This window comes from Castor canadensis, chromosome 6 (assembly GCF_047511655.1).
Source record: "Castor canadensis chromosome 6, mCasCan1.hap1v2, whole genome shotgun sequence".
NCBI lineage: Eukaryota > Metazoa > Chordata > Mammalia > Rodentia > Castoridae > Castor > Castor canadensis.
This window is the reverse complement of record NC_133391.1, coordinates 8,784,788-8,799,092: the sequence shown is the minus strand read 5'-3', so window position 1 is coordinate 8,799,092 and position 14,305 is coordinate 8,784,788. Positions and strand designations below refer to the sequence as shown.

Genomic DNA, 14,305 nt, shown 5'->3' with positions numbered 1-14,305 from the left:
CTTTGTTGCCATTTGCCTCATTATACTATGTTGTGCCATTGAAGTATTGTGAGTACAATTACATTCTTTGTATTCAAAACTTTCAAAATATTTTCTTCTGTCTTTTTGAAATGGAAAGTGCATAATTATAATTTATAGTCATCAGACTGTAAAATAGCCCATTAAAGGTCTTTGAACTGATGTACCTGTGACCTTGCTCTTCTTAAATGACTGGTGCAATTCATCTTGAATCCATGAAGTCTTTGGTTTTTATTTTTTGAGGAGGCTTTCTATTTTCACTCCATCTTTGTTATTCATCTGTCCAAGAATTCTATGTCTTTCTGACTCACTTCCAGTAAGATGTATGTCCCTAATTTTTTTCCATTTCTTTTAGACTTCCAATTTATTGGCATATAGTTCCTTTTGATCATTTTTGATCTGTTCTCTTTCTGTTGTGGTTTTCATCATTGGTGTTATTTACTTCATTCTTGTGTCCATTTCTTAATCTAGGATCTTCTCAAATTATGAATATGTCTTTTTCATTATTTTTTTTGGTTTCCATGTGACTCTTCTCATCATAATTATTTCTTTTCTTATACTAATTTCAGATATAGTGAGTTCTTTTTTACGGTTCATTGAAGAGGCAGTTAAAGGTTATTAATAGCAGCTATTCTTAATTTTTTTCAACTTTTGCACTGATTACTGTGAAGTTTTCACTTGGTGCTGCCTACACTGCATCATACAGTGTGGTGTTGCACATTTTCTTTTGTTGCAAGAAACATTTCAATTTCCTTTTTGATTTTTCCTTTGATGCATTGAATGATCAAAAGTAGTTTTAAAATTATCACATATATCTTCAATCTTGAAGTTTTTCTTGTTGACCTCTTTTTATGGTTTCCCTGAAAGTAAGCCTTACATGTAGTTATATTTTTTAATTTTGACATTTTCCTATGTTTTATGATATGATCCATCTTTGAACATTTCCAAGTGCTGAAAAGAAAAGTATGTATTTGGAAGATGATTCTGGATGGTAAAGTAGCATGTAGTTTAACTCTGAATATTTTGGTATTGAGTTTTCAATCTGGATCTCTGTCTATTGCTATGTGTGGATATGAAAGGATTTACCTGTTTCTGAATCTGAGAATTTCTGAATTTAGACTCATTAAGATATTCTTTGTATATTTGAGTGTTCTGATATTTGAGGAATGAATTTTTAATATGTTGTCTTGATGAAGTAACTCCTTTTTTATTCATGACCCTCTATAATTTTACATTGCCCTGAATTAAGTGTATTTTATCTGATGTTAGTATGGTATTTCCTGCTTTATCACAGCTTCCGTTTGCATGTAATATAATATCCCATTCCTTCAATTTCAGGCCATGTCTATCATTAAAGTTGAAGTAAGATTCTTGGGAGTAACATCGAGTTGGATCTTGTATTGTATCCATTCATGCACTTTGTGTCTCTAAATAAGAAAATACATTCCATCCATATTCCCACTAATTCTGTTTGAACAGATTTCCTTATAGCCATGTTCTACCTTGTTCCCCAGTTTGTTGCAGCCCCCCCCCCCCATTTACATGCTCTTTTATAGTCCTTTTCTGTGATAAGAGAATTGTTACTGGTTTTGATTCTGTACTCATTATTTTTGGTTACTCTACAAAAGTATTTCAATTAGTGACCCAGATGGGTATTATGAAAATATCAGTTGATAAAAATAGCTCTTTGGAGTACTTTTAACACTAACAAACTAATATAATCATGATGCAAACATATAAATAAATAAAAAATAAGAGACTGGATACTCCTAAGAAATGCAGGGGTTAAATACAATAAATATGCATATAAATGTATCAGAATGTCATAATAAAAAAACCTCTGATTGGTTTGTATATATATATATGAATATATATAAGTATATATATATGAATATATATAAGTATAGTTATATGTGAGCATACACAATACTATATATATATATATATATATATATATATATGTGCATGTGTGTGTGTGTGTGCATGAAAATTTCCTCACGGTATTTCTTACAAAACATTTCTGGTGTTGATACATTCTTTCACATTTGTTTGTCTAGGAAAGTCTTTATTCTTCCTTCAATGCTGAAGGAGAGCTCTTTTTGTTAAAGAATTTTGTTTTGTTGCTGTTCTTCTTCTTCTTCCTCAGTACTGTGAAACACAAATAGCACTCCTTCCTTGTATGTTTCTTCTGAGAACTCCCATCTCAGGCCAGCAGGGTTGAACTTAAATTTATTTGTTACTATTCTCTTTAAACCTTGAGAATCTTCTCTTTATCTTTCACCTGTGAGAGCTTCATTATACAATGCTTCTGGCAAACTAGGTTTTGCTTACCTGTGAATGGTTAATCCTCCTGCACCTAGATATTTGTATCTTTCTCTAAACTGAGGAGTTTTAATGCTATTATTCATTTGAATAAGCTTTCTACATTTTTGTCTTTCTCAACTTCTTCTTGAAATGCAATAGTGCAAATATTTGGTGTTTTATACTTTTTCAAAGAAGCCATAGTCATTGTGAACTTCTTCATTATTGTTTTCCTTCAATTGTGTATTTTAAACAGCTTGTCTGTAAGAACGTTCTTCTTTCTTTTGTTGATCTGTCTTGCTATTGTTCAATTCCGTCACATTTTTTGATTTTGCTGAAAGTATTTATCAGCTCAAGAAATTCTGTTTAATATTTTTTAATTCTTTCATTGTTTTTATTAAGTTTTTCTGTAGAGTAATGGAGCATTTCTCTGTTTTCTTCCAGTTCATGAAATTTGTTTCCTTAAAACAGCTCATTTAATTCTGTGAGTTTTCTCCCCTACCAAATAGTTCCTGATGACATACTGTTCCCTCATTTGGAGTATTAGGTTAGGTGATAGTTTCCTGAAATACTCATGATGTTTTCTGACAAGGGATATCATTTGGGCTTTCAAGTATCACATATTTTTTAAATTTTTTTCCATGCAAACAGAGGTTTATTTTTACACATGGAACGTGTCTTTTTTGTACATTTTTATTAGTATACATAGTTGTACAGGGGGTTTCATGAGACATTTTCATACATGCTTACAATGTTTCTTGGTTCAGTTCACCCACCATCACAAATCTTTTTCTAATTATACACAATGGAAAACCTTCATTGCAGAAACAAACACACTCATACTTAAGATAAGTTCCTTCACTAGAGAGCTTTAAGTTCAAGCATGAAAGATTCCCCCTTGAACATGAATTTGATGGCACATACAGAGGTAAGATTGGCCCCCCAAAGCTGTGGTCCCACCAGAGATAAACTGAGTAAACACTGGACACAAACATGAGAGGAGGACTTCCTTCACTGTGCCTGTGAGAGAACAAGACACACATAAGCACCAGTGATGCTGATGAGAGTGAATAAATGAATGATCAGAGGTTATTGAACATAACTTTTGATTTTCCCTACAGAATTGCTTAATTACAGAAAAGAAGCATCATTCAAAAATAGTATCACAAATCACTGTGTATGTCATTTTATAGGAGAAAAAATTTAGTGATATAGAATGGTATAGGAGATTTTCTGGAAGAAAGCAATACATGATTCCTTTGAAATAAAATGCTATCAAGCCCGGTGTCAGAGGCTCATGCCTGTAATCCTAGCTACTCAGGAGGCTGAGAACAGGAATATCTCGGTTCAAAGACATCCGAGGGAGATAGTTTGTGAAACTTTATAGCCAAAAAACATATCAAAATGGGTCCGAGGTGTAACTCAAGTGGTAGAGTGCCTGCATTACAAGCATTAAACCGTGGTTTCAAACTCCAGTTCCAACCTCATCACGTGGGATGAACACACTGGATCTTAAGCAATAGCATGGTGTTATCTTGGCAAATCAGCTCTTAATAAAATCAGTGGTTGGTGATTTTGCCAATCTGTGATGTACACAACTCCCTTCCTTCACTAATTCCAGGCGACAGTGTTTCATCACTGTGTGGAGAGTTGAAGTGAAGCACAAAATTGATTTCTCAAGCTAGTGTGAGACAGCAGCAGCCATGTCATTGTCAGCCTCAGGTGTACTATGTCTCCTTTAACTTAAAGATATGACAAAACCATGCTGCACCATTTCTGCAAGTTTCTGAGGAACTAGGATACTAGAATCCTAGGACATCAACATTAGGGGGAAAAGAAAAAAAGAGTAACATCAGCTTTGGGAGAAAGTTGAACACATCAATTCCAGTCTCTTCTTATGCATTAAAATAACCAATTGGTCTATGGCAGTACCTAGTTGGTTATCACTTATGGGAATTCATTGAAATGATCTACTTTAAAGGAGGGGATGCACTACTATGATGTTTATTCATGTACCATAGATGAATTAGTCTGACTGTGAACCAGAACACACTCACAGGAAAATCTGTATCAGTGCACTTCATATTGGACAAAATCTTCCAAAATCAATCTCCTAAAAATGAATGCTAATCCTTTACAACCATGATGAAATATTACATGAAAAGTTTACACACTAACTCTACAGCAGCAATGAAAACCAGTCTTAAAGCATGATGTTGAATCAACACAGGATGGTTTAAAAGTGTGTGAGAGAATATCCTATTTACATAAATTCAAACAAAGAAAATACTTATAACTTAGGAAGTCATAACTATGTTTGACCCAAAATAAAGAAAGGAGGAAATCCCAAGTGATACTAAATAGTGATGACATATGTGATTTTTTTTAAAGTTGTGTTTAAGAGGAAAGCTTGGGGACTGACAATTGCTATTGTCACTGACACTCATGTTTACTGGCACACTGTTCATAGTAGCCAAGCTATCACATATTTATTTACTTCAGTCTTCCTTCCTTTTCTGGCTTAATTTGGGCCCATGTTTCTTCAAACTCAAAGAATTTGGTATTTTTTGTTTTAGCTTGTTGTCATTTACACTATTTGTCTGGAAAGGTTTGCAGGGAATGACTTCTTGGTAGATTATTACTGTACCATTAATGGACACAAAGGAAAATCCAGTTTGTCACACATAATCTGTTGCTGTATTGAAAATGAAAACCCCAAGAATGGAATGAATAGAGAGAGTACTATATACATAGGAACCTCTCAATTGGGACAGGGTAGGCCCAGATACCTCATCCATAGTAACTAGTCTAAGGTTATAAACTGTGTGATGCTACTTGTTTCTGAAAATAATCACTATGGTTAGACCAGTTCCAAGCTTCGTTGTAATTACTGTGGCCACCAAAGTGATCAAGATGTGTCACATCAATAAACTTACTCACCAAGACTAACACAACCCTGAGATATGATCAAGGCTCACCCTTCTATTCACTTCCTATTGCTGAAGTGGACTTAGACCCAAAATTGTTGCAACCAGCCACTGATGATGCGAAATGAGGTAGTAAATGGGCAAGATACTGGCACTACATATCTTCCAAATGTAGTACAGGTATTCTAGAAGCTCTGCACTGGAGGGCAGTGTGACTTATATCAGCCCAGTGTTTGAAATTAACACAGTAGGAATAAGTTCATGAATAAAAATCATAATCTTACTATCTGGCCTTCCTCACTATAAGCATTTTCTTATACCATGTTAAGGAGGCTGAGTTTGGAGTAGTGGCTGTAAGGAAGACCACTGGGCTGATGTTACTATGGACCATGTTCAAGTCTCATAGTTCAAGGATCTCAGATAGTGGTTAGGCAGGCAAAAACCAAATTTGTATTCCTAGGGAGGAGGTAGATGTTAAGAAGTTGTGATTTCATAGAGTCCCAGAAGATATTGGGTTGGATTTAACTACAAACGTACATTTTTCACATGTGGCACAAGAAAAATGGAGCATAATGCACCACAAAATTTCCAGTGAGGTGAAAAAGCTATTTCCATTCCTTCTCCCTTATCACTCACTCTCCCTTCCCTCTTCTCCTCCCCTTTCCCTGTCCTTCTACAGACCTCTCAGTCTTCCCTTCCTTTTCCCCCTCTCCCTACACTTCTCTGTCTCCCCCCTCTCTCTTTCTCTCACCCTTTCTCTCACCCTCTCTCTTTCTATCCCTGTCCACATAAGGACTTGAATTTGATTATAGGAGATTATTTTTATGAACTCACCTAAACCTAAAGAAGAACACATATTCTTAATGGATAGAAGAAGGCACTGATTATGTAGCATTTTAATTTTACATACACACACATTCAGTCCACCAAAGTCATTGCTTTGGTTTTAAACATATCACATACTAATTCTTCATTATGGAAAATACAATGGTCTCTATGCAGGCTTTTCTTAAGGAACTACCAGTTTTTACTGGCCATGGTTTTTGCCATTGAGGAGATCAATGAGAACCCCCTTCTTCTACAGAACATTTCTCTGGAATTTGATTTTTATAATGTCCCACACACTGAATGGAGGACATTAGAGAATTCCTTACTTTGGCTTTCTGGGCCTGACAAAGTTTTTCCTAATTACACATGTAGAAAAGAGAGCAAGTCTATAGCAGCACTTCTAGGAGCTTCATAGGCAGTATCTGCCCAGATTGGGACACTGCTGGAGCTCTAAAATTTTCCACAGGTAAGGGTGTGGTTGGGATGTGGACAGATGAATCTATGGCTTCTTTGGTGCAATTTTCAGGTGTCAGGAAGAACAAAAGGAGGAGTCTTGTTTTATGAAGCTCTTCATTATTAATGTTACAGACTTTGTGGAGCACCCATGTTCCTTTTCTTTGGAATGATGAAGAGGGAGAAGTTGGAGCAGACATAGGGCTTTCTTAGATTTCTGTGACTGACCTACGGTTTTCCAGAGAGTTCTCATAAAGTGCAGTGAGCAAGCCTTACTTCTTACCTCTTTTACTCATACTTAGTGCATACCAGTCATCTGATTGTACTTGTTGACTGTCCTCTTCTTCATGTGGCTTCCTATTTCCTTCTCCCTTTAGCTTACCTTTGGGACTTTTGATCCTGTCCTGAGTGGCCATGACAAGTTCACATCTCTCTATCAGATGGCTCCCAAAGAAACATCTCTGGTCCTTGGCATGGTCTCCTGATGCTTCATTTCAGATGGACCTTGGTGGGCTCCTCATTTCAGAAGACCACAGAGGTTTTCAGTTCTCTCAGACCTGAGAGAAGAGATGGACAAACACAGAATCTGTGTAGCCATTCTGGAAATGATCCCAGTCACCATAGCGTCCTTTTTCCCAAATGCCTGGTGGAAACATTACCAGATCAAATAATTATCAGCAAATGTGATCATCATTTATGGTGACAGTGATTACCTGGAAGGTTTGTTGTATGGTTTTGGGGATAGTTTGTGCTAGGCAAAGTCTGGGTAATGAATTCTCAATGGGATGTAACAAGTTTAACAATATATCATTTCAGATTCATTCCATGGACATATTATTTTTTCACACCACCATGGAGACATTTCTGGTTTCAGAAATTTTGTCCAGACAGCTAACCCTTTCAAATACCCAGAAGACTTTTATCTAGCTACTGTGTTTTTAAATAGCTCATTTTCTAAGCTGGAATTTCTAAGAACTGTTCACACAATGCCTCCTTGGACTGGTTGCCTGGGAATCTTTTTGAAACAGCCATGAGTGAAGAGAGTTACAATATTTACAATGCTGTGTATGCTGTGGCCCATACCATTCATGAGATGCTACTTCATCAAATCCAAATGCAAATAGTGGGAAAAGCAAATTGGATGGTGCCTTCCCTTTCTCAGGCAATGGCTTTTTCACTGGATGGTACAGGACATCAGAACGTCTCTTTGTGAACTGATTTCATAGACAAAATAAGTAATTTGTCATACTTTCTTAGACAGCACAATAGGAAGTATACCTTTTTTACTTTATAGGAGATAACTAGACCTGAATAGATATGTTCTTGAATACGAGGGGCAATGTGTGAAAAAGAAATGTGTTTTTATTCCACATCAATGTTTTTCATTATAAATGGACTCAACAACCTACATGGAAAATGTTTTCACTATGATAAAGTGAGCATTTCACAAATAGTTTTTTAAATAAGAAGTAAAAGAGAAGGAAGTCCTTGAGTACCTAAGTCCTGCTAGAGACTGTAGTGGGTATTTTATATCAATGATTTGACTTAATTCCAGTTTAGGTGTTAATGAACCCATTTGATATTTGAATCTCTACATTCATTCATAAAATACATACCTACTAGGTTTTTCCAGGTGGTTAAAAATTATCTCATTCCCAGATTCACTCATTATAGTTAACTGTGACATTGGTGTTTTCTGTTGAAACTGTCATTTTGATCCTCTGATCTGTGTCCAGGATTTGATATCATGATATTTTGCTTCTCTAGTTTTTCCTTTGTACTACCACATTGTTGTACTTGTGTCAAGAAGCAGGATTAAGCCAATAAGGAGGTTTTTTTCAGTTAAGATTTTCTGTCTTAACCATGGAATCCACTTCATCTTAGGATGATGCATCTCTTTTAGCTCCACTCCTTTCTGAAGAGCATTCAGTTTAACAACCCCACTGGAGACCAAGGGATTTTGGATGAGAAAAGGAAATTGGAGGCAGAGTATGCCATTCTCAACTTTTGGAATTTTCCAGAAGGTGTTAGACATAGGGAGAAATTAGGAAGGTTTTCCACATATGGACCACATAGTCAGCAATTATCTCTGCAAGAGGATCTGATAGAGTGGAACTCAGGAACTTTAGAGGTGGGTTGCATCAAATCACAAAGCTTTGAATTTCATAAATCAGTAAGCAACACTTGTTCAGATTTAATATTCCTGATGTTGATTCATGATCCAGCAATGATCATTTAATAACCTCCAACTTAGAGATTTTTTCTTATTAACTGAATCATGGGTGAGAAACAAACACATTTGTTTACCAACATGTTTCTAAGTGTTCATATTTCACAGTCCTAAAATATGTATGTTGTCTGTGTTACTTGACTGTCACTCACTGTGACAAAATACATGAGAAAAATCAACTTCCAGGGAAGAAGAGTTTATTCAGCTAACACTTTTGAATGTTTCAGTACGTGGACATTTGGCCCATTCCTTAATGTTCTATGGCAAGGCAGAGCATCATGATCATAGCAGGTAGCAAAGTAAGTACACACCTCATGGCAACAGAGGAACAAAGTCAGAGAAAGGATTGGCCCTGGGGTACCAATATCACCTTTAACTGTGTACTTCTAATGACCAAATTTCCTCCCACTAGAATCAATGCTTAAAGGATCCATGCTTTCTAAAAAGCAACAGGGCTGGTGACCAAGCCTTTAACATGTAAGCCATTGTGTCATATCATGGCCAAAATCTAATAATGTGCAATGAATTTACAGGATTTGAGTACAGAAAATTAATATTTCTTCATGATCCAATTCAGTAAAATACTGGACTTATTGAAATACAAGGGAAATTGCAGTCACCAATACATATCTGATTTTCCTCAGAATCCTCACTCTGTTTGCAGTGACAGTTGTGGTCCTGGATTCAGGAAGTCTCCTCAGCAGGGAAAAGCTCCCTGTTGTATTGATTGCATCCCTTGCCCTGAGAATGTGATTTCTAATGGGACAGGTAAGTCTATGACTTCTGGAGAAACTCCCACCCATCATAAATATTTTCCAATATTCCCTGAAGGGGGAAAAACTCTGCAAGTAGACTGCATAGGAAAGGTCTACCTACATCCATTGGCAAATGAAATGGTACAAAGGATCACATTAACCTTTGAAACAACACAGCCCATATACTGTGATTTGCATAGTTGATTCATCGCTATATTAATTTTATGCATTACTTTCTCAAGAAAACACCTTGCACCTCTCCTCTCTACATAATTTTGGTCTCTATTGTGGAATTTGGGAGTAAGGTTATGGAAAAATGTCTTCCTATTTGTACCTCACAGTGCATACATGGTTCTTGCACATGTTTATTTTCTGAGTGCTCGTCAAAATGCTTGATAAAGACCAAGTGCTCAGAAAATTTTAGTTTGGTTTAAGGGATAGGCTTATGTATATTGTAATAAATTCTTTTTAAGCTTCAGATGGCAGACCTGGGTGCTGGTGGATTACACCTATAATCCTAGCTTCTTGAGAGCTGAGATCAGGAGGATTACAGCTCAAGGCCAGTCCAAGCAAACTGTGAGAGACCCCATATCAAATACACCCAGATGAAAATGGATTGGAGATGTGACCAAGTGGTAGAATGCTTGCTTTGCAAGTGCAAAATCTACTGTTTCTACCACAGCACCTCCAAGAAAAACAAACCAACATTCCACATGTAAAAAGACATACAACTCATAATGACATGAACTCAAACCAGTGCAATAGGTCTACAATGAATACACAAAGACCTACTGGAAAAGTGTCATAAATTTCTATACAGATGCATGCACGCTAATATTATATTAGATGAGTTGGGGAAATGTCAACTAGATTTTTATGCTATGCATTCTTGTAATAATCACAGAACCTGAAAATGGTTCCATCTGGCAGAAACCCAGAGAAAGTTGGATGGAATGATGTACAATAGAGATCCAAATGAATACAGAACATTTCAGGATGCCACAGTCACCATATTACATTCACAATGTCCGGATTTATGTTAAATAATACATGCTAGAAACACTTCTACATCACAGTTTTTTCATTTCCTTTATGATTCATATGTACTTTTGTTAAGCAGCATATTTGCATGATTTCAATTTCACTTTGATATATATTGAGATTGACAACATGCCCTTAATTTGCATATTTTATTCTTTATGACCACGGGGTTTAATGTAAGTTCACTCTGCTCAGATAAAGAACTCTATATAGACAAGGCCACTGTCTTCAAGTTTATATATTCACAAATACTTGTTTACACATCCCACAGTTAAAGAACAACTTAAATAAAGATCATAAATAATGAAAATATTATGAATGGACTTGAGGGGATGGAATAAATACTCAGGCATCCAACCAGAAATGCCAGACATTGTATGTATTCAAGTACCTTTTACAATCTAGAAAGGGAAAAGCAACCTAAAGACAAAGAAACAAGAGAACAAATACAACAAGAAAATATATTTAATGACAATACAACAAAGGAATATCAATATTAAGGTGTATTCTAATATAAATAAATGTGATAAAAACCCTAAAAAGAGTGTTCACCCAGAAATTGAAAACTTTGTAACAGGACATCATTTGTGTAATTCTGCAGAATTACATCAATATCATGGGTGGATGTGTTGTTGCGTGGCTGTAATCGCAGTTACTCAGATGGCAGATGTAAGATGATCACAGTCTGAGGCCAGCCCATGCAAAGTTATCATGGTACCCAGTCTGTAAAACAAACTAACAAAGAAATGGAAACAGGGGAATGGCTCAAGTTCACATTGATATTAAGCATAAAGCCCTTAATTCAATCCCAAGATTGAAAAAAACCAGAAAAAATAGCATAAGACCTTAATTAACACATTTTAAAATAAAAAAAATCACAAATCTCAGTCATTGGATGTAAAAACTGTCAGAAGGGGGAATTGAACATCTCAAGGGTTAGAGTTTATCACATGGATAGAGGCAAGGCATGGGGCACTTGAGGTCTTGTGTTCAATGCCCAGCACCACACAGAAACCTGCATGGTTGAATATATGTAATAAGTAAAAACCATAATTGAATCATCTATGACTTTGTTTATGATCATCACGAACATCACTGGTGAAATTTATTAAAATTTCAAGAATTTAAAAATGCTTGTTTTCTTAAACTCCTTCAGAGAATAAGAAGAATGGGGCAATAAATTTCATCTTATGAGAAGAGCTAAACTTGGTTCACCATATGTGAGAATATAGAAGAAAAGAAGTATATTGGACATTTTTCTTGTTGAACTAAAATCACATTTCTTGTTCAAGGTATTTTAAGGGAACTTCAAATGACTAGACTTGGTATATGCAAAGGAATTCAATTCTATCTCAACTAGTTTATTGATTTGAACTAGTTTCTTCAAACATATAATAATATTACCAACTCTAGAAAAATGTATAATTAAATACCATACCCATTTGTATCTTAAAATGAATAGTAATAGAACTGGTCTTACTAAATAAGCAGGTTTCAATTGTCTTAATCCCATAAAAGGTATTTACAGAATCCCAAAAAAGAGCTTCACATTTTGGGGTCCAATGGTGAAACAAGAATGAGACAAAAATGCTGAATGTAACAATTTCCAATACACCTTATGCTGGCATCCAAGCCAAGACAATACTGTCAGTAAAAGAAATGAAAGCATTGTTTATGAATTAATTTATTGATTGATTAATGGTTCCAGAGCCAAAACTCGGAATCTTGGTCTTACTAGGCAAGTGCTCTATCACTTGAACTATAATCCCAGTCCTTTTTTGCTTCAGTTTATTTGTAGATAGATACATGCTTTTCCTTGCACTGTGATGGGCCTAAACAGTAGCCCAAAAAACTGGGAACACAGGTGCCAACACCAATCCAAGCTTATTTGTTGATAGGAGATTTGAGTTTTTCCCTAGCTGGCCTTGAGATGCAATCCACCTGTGCACCAAGTATAAAGATAATTTTCAGAAACAGAACACATAACATGAATATGTTCATATGGTAGTGTTTATATATAATTGTGAAATTCACCTTGAATTTACTTGTGATGGAATATGAGGTTAATGTGAATGAATGTATTATGTTCTGCATAGCAGTTATAAGTCCTAAGTGTATTTTTTAAACATTGACATTTACTATATCTTAATGTATATACTACCTAGGGATAAAAATCGTGATTGTTTTGAAAGATTCTTGACATTAAAAAAATACAAATAGACTGGAGTTAGTGCAGGTTGAAATATGATAGTGGGTGGACAAATTCATACAGGAAATATGCCAGAACCCTACAGATAAATGTATTGATTCAGTGCAAATGTACTCCAAACCAGAATATGCATATGGTGAAAATGACTATGAGTTGCAGGATGTTGTGACTTCTTCACCCAGTTAAAAAGTGTTATTGATCGCCTCTATTTCAGGGAATTTATTAATTACATATGTCATAATAAAAGAGAACATAATTCTAAATAAATTTGACGGTTTTATGAATAAAACCAGGTCTAATTTACAGAGGTTTAATTTGGTGAGCTAGGCATAACTACAGTGTTTTTGAAATTTAGAAAATGGTGTCATGAAAATGTCAGAAAAGTTAAGGAAGTTAAAGTAACTTTGTTGGTGCTACAATAACAAAAATGGGAAGTGCTCAGTTGGAATTACTTGCTGTGTAGAATTCATTTTTATCTAAAGCAACAAAAGAGGAAAAGTTTACCATTGTGCTGTAGGGGAGGCGTGAAAACTGAACCTTAACTAATGGTAACCTGCACTCCTCACCAGACATGGATCAGTGTGTGAAGTGTGCAGATCATCAGTATGCCAACCGAGACCAAAACCACTGCCTCCAAAAATCTGTGGCCTTTCTGGGTTATGAAGATCCCTTAGGAATGGCTCTGGCAAGAAAGGCTGTGATCTTCTCCGTACTCATAACTGTTGCTCTTGTGACCTTTTGTGAATCACTGAGACACTCCCATTGAAAAGGCCAATAACGGGGCTCTCACCTACATCCTGCTCATCTCCCTTACCTTCTGTTTTCTCTGTTCCTTGCTCTTCATTGGCCATCCTAGCATGGCCACCTGCATCGTGCAGCAGACCACATTTGGAATAGTATTCACAGTGGTTACTTCACTGTCATGGCCAAAACTCTCACTGTGATTCTGGCTTTTAACATCACATCTCCTTGGAATAGGATGAGGTGGCTGTTGGTATCAAGGACACCTAATTACCTTATTCCCATCTGCACACTGATCCAACAGACTACCTGTGGAATCTGGCTTGGAACCTCTCCACCCTTCATTGACACAGACACAAACTCCGAACACGGCCACATCATCATTGTGTGTAACAAGGGATCAGTTGTGGCCTTTTACTGCATCCTGTGATACCTAATTTTCCTGGCTTTTGGGAGCTTCACTGTGGCTTTCCTAGCAAGGAACCTTCCTGACACATTCAATGAAGCCAAGTTCCTGACGTTCAGCATGCTGGTGTTCTGTAGTGTCTGGATCACCTTCCTCCCTGTCTACCACAGCACCAAGGGAAGGGTCATGGTGACCGTGGAGGTCTTCTCCATCTTGGCCTCCAGGGCAGGGATCTTAGGCTTCATCTTTGGTCCCAAGTGCTACATTATTTTGTTAAGTCCAGAGAGGAACACTCTATATGGCTTCAGGAATAAAACCCATTCTATGTACAACGAGGCTTCTGAAGGTTTACTTCAGGCTACTGAAAACTCATGCTACTTCTTCTATCAGGATTAG

The 14,305-nt window shown here is 36.3% G+C and overlaps 1 pseudogene; it reads left to right on the top strand.

The window, feature by feature from the left end:
• Positions 1–14,305, top strand: part of LOC109675318 (vomeronasal type-2 receptor 116-like) — a 46,712-nt pseudogene extending 32,407 nt beyond the window's left edge.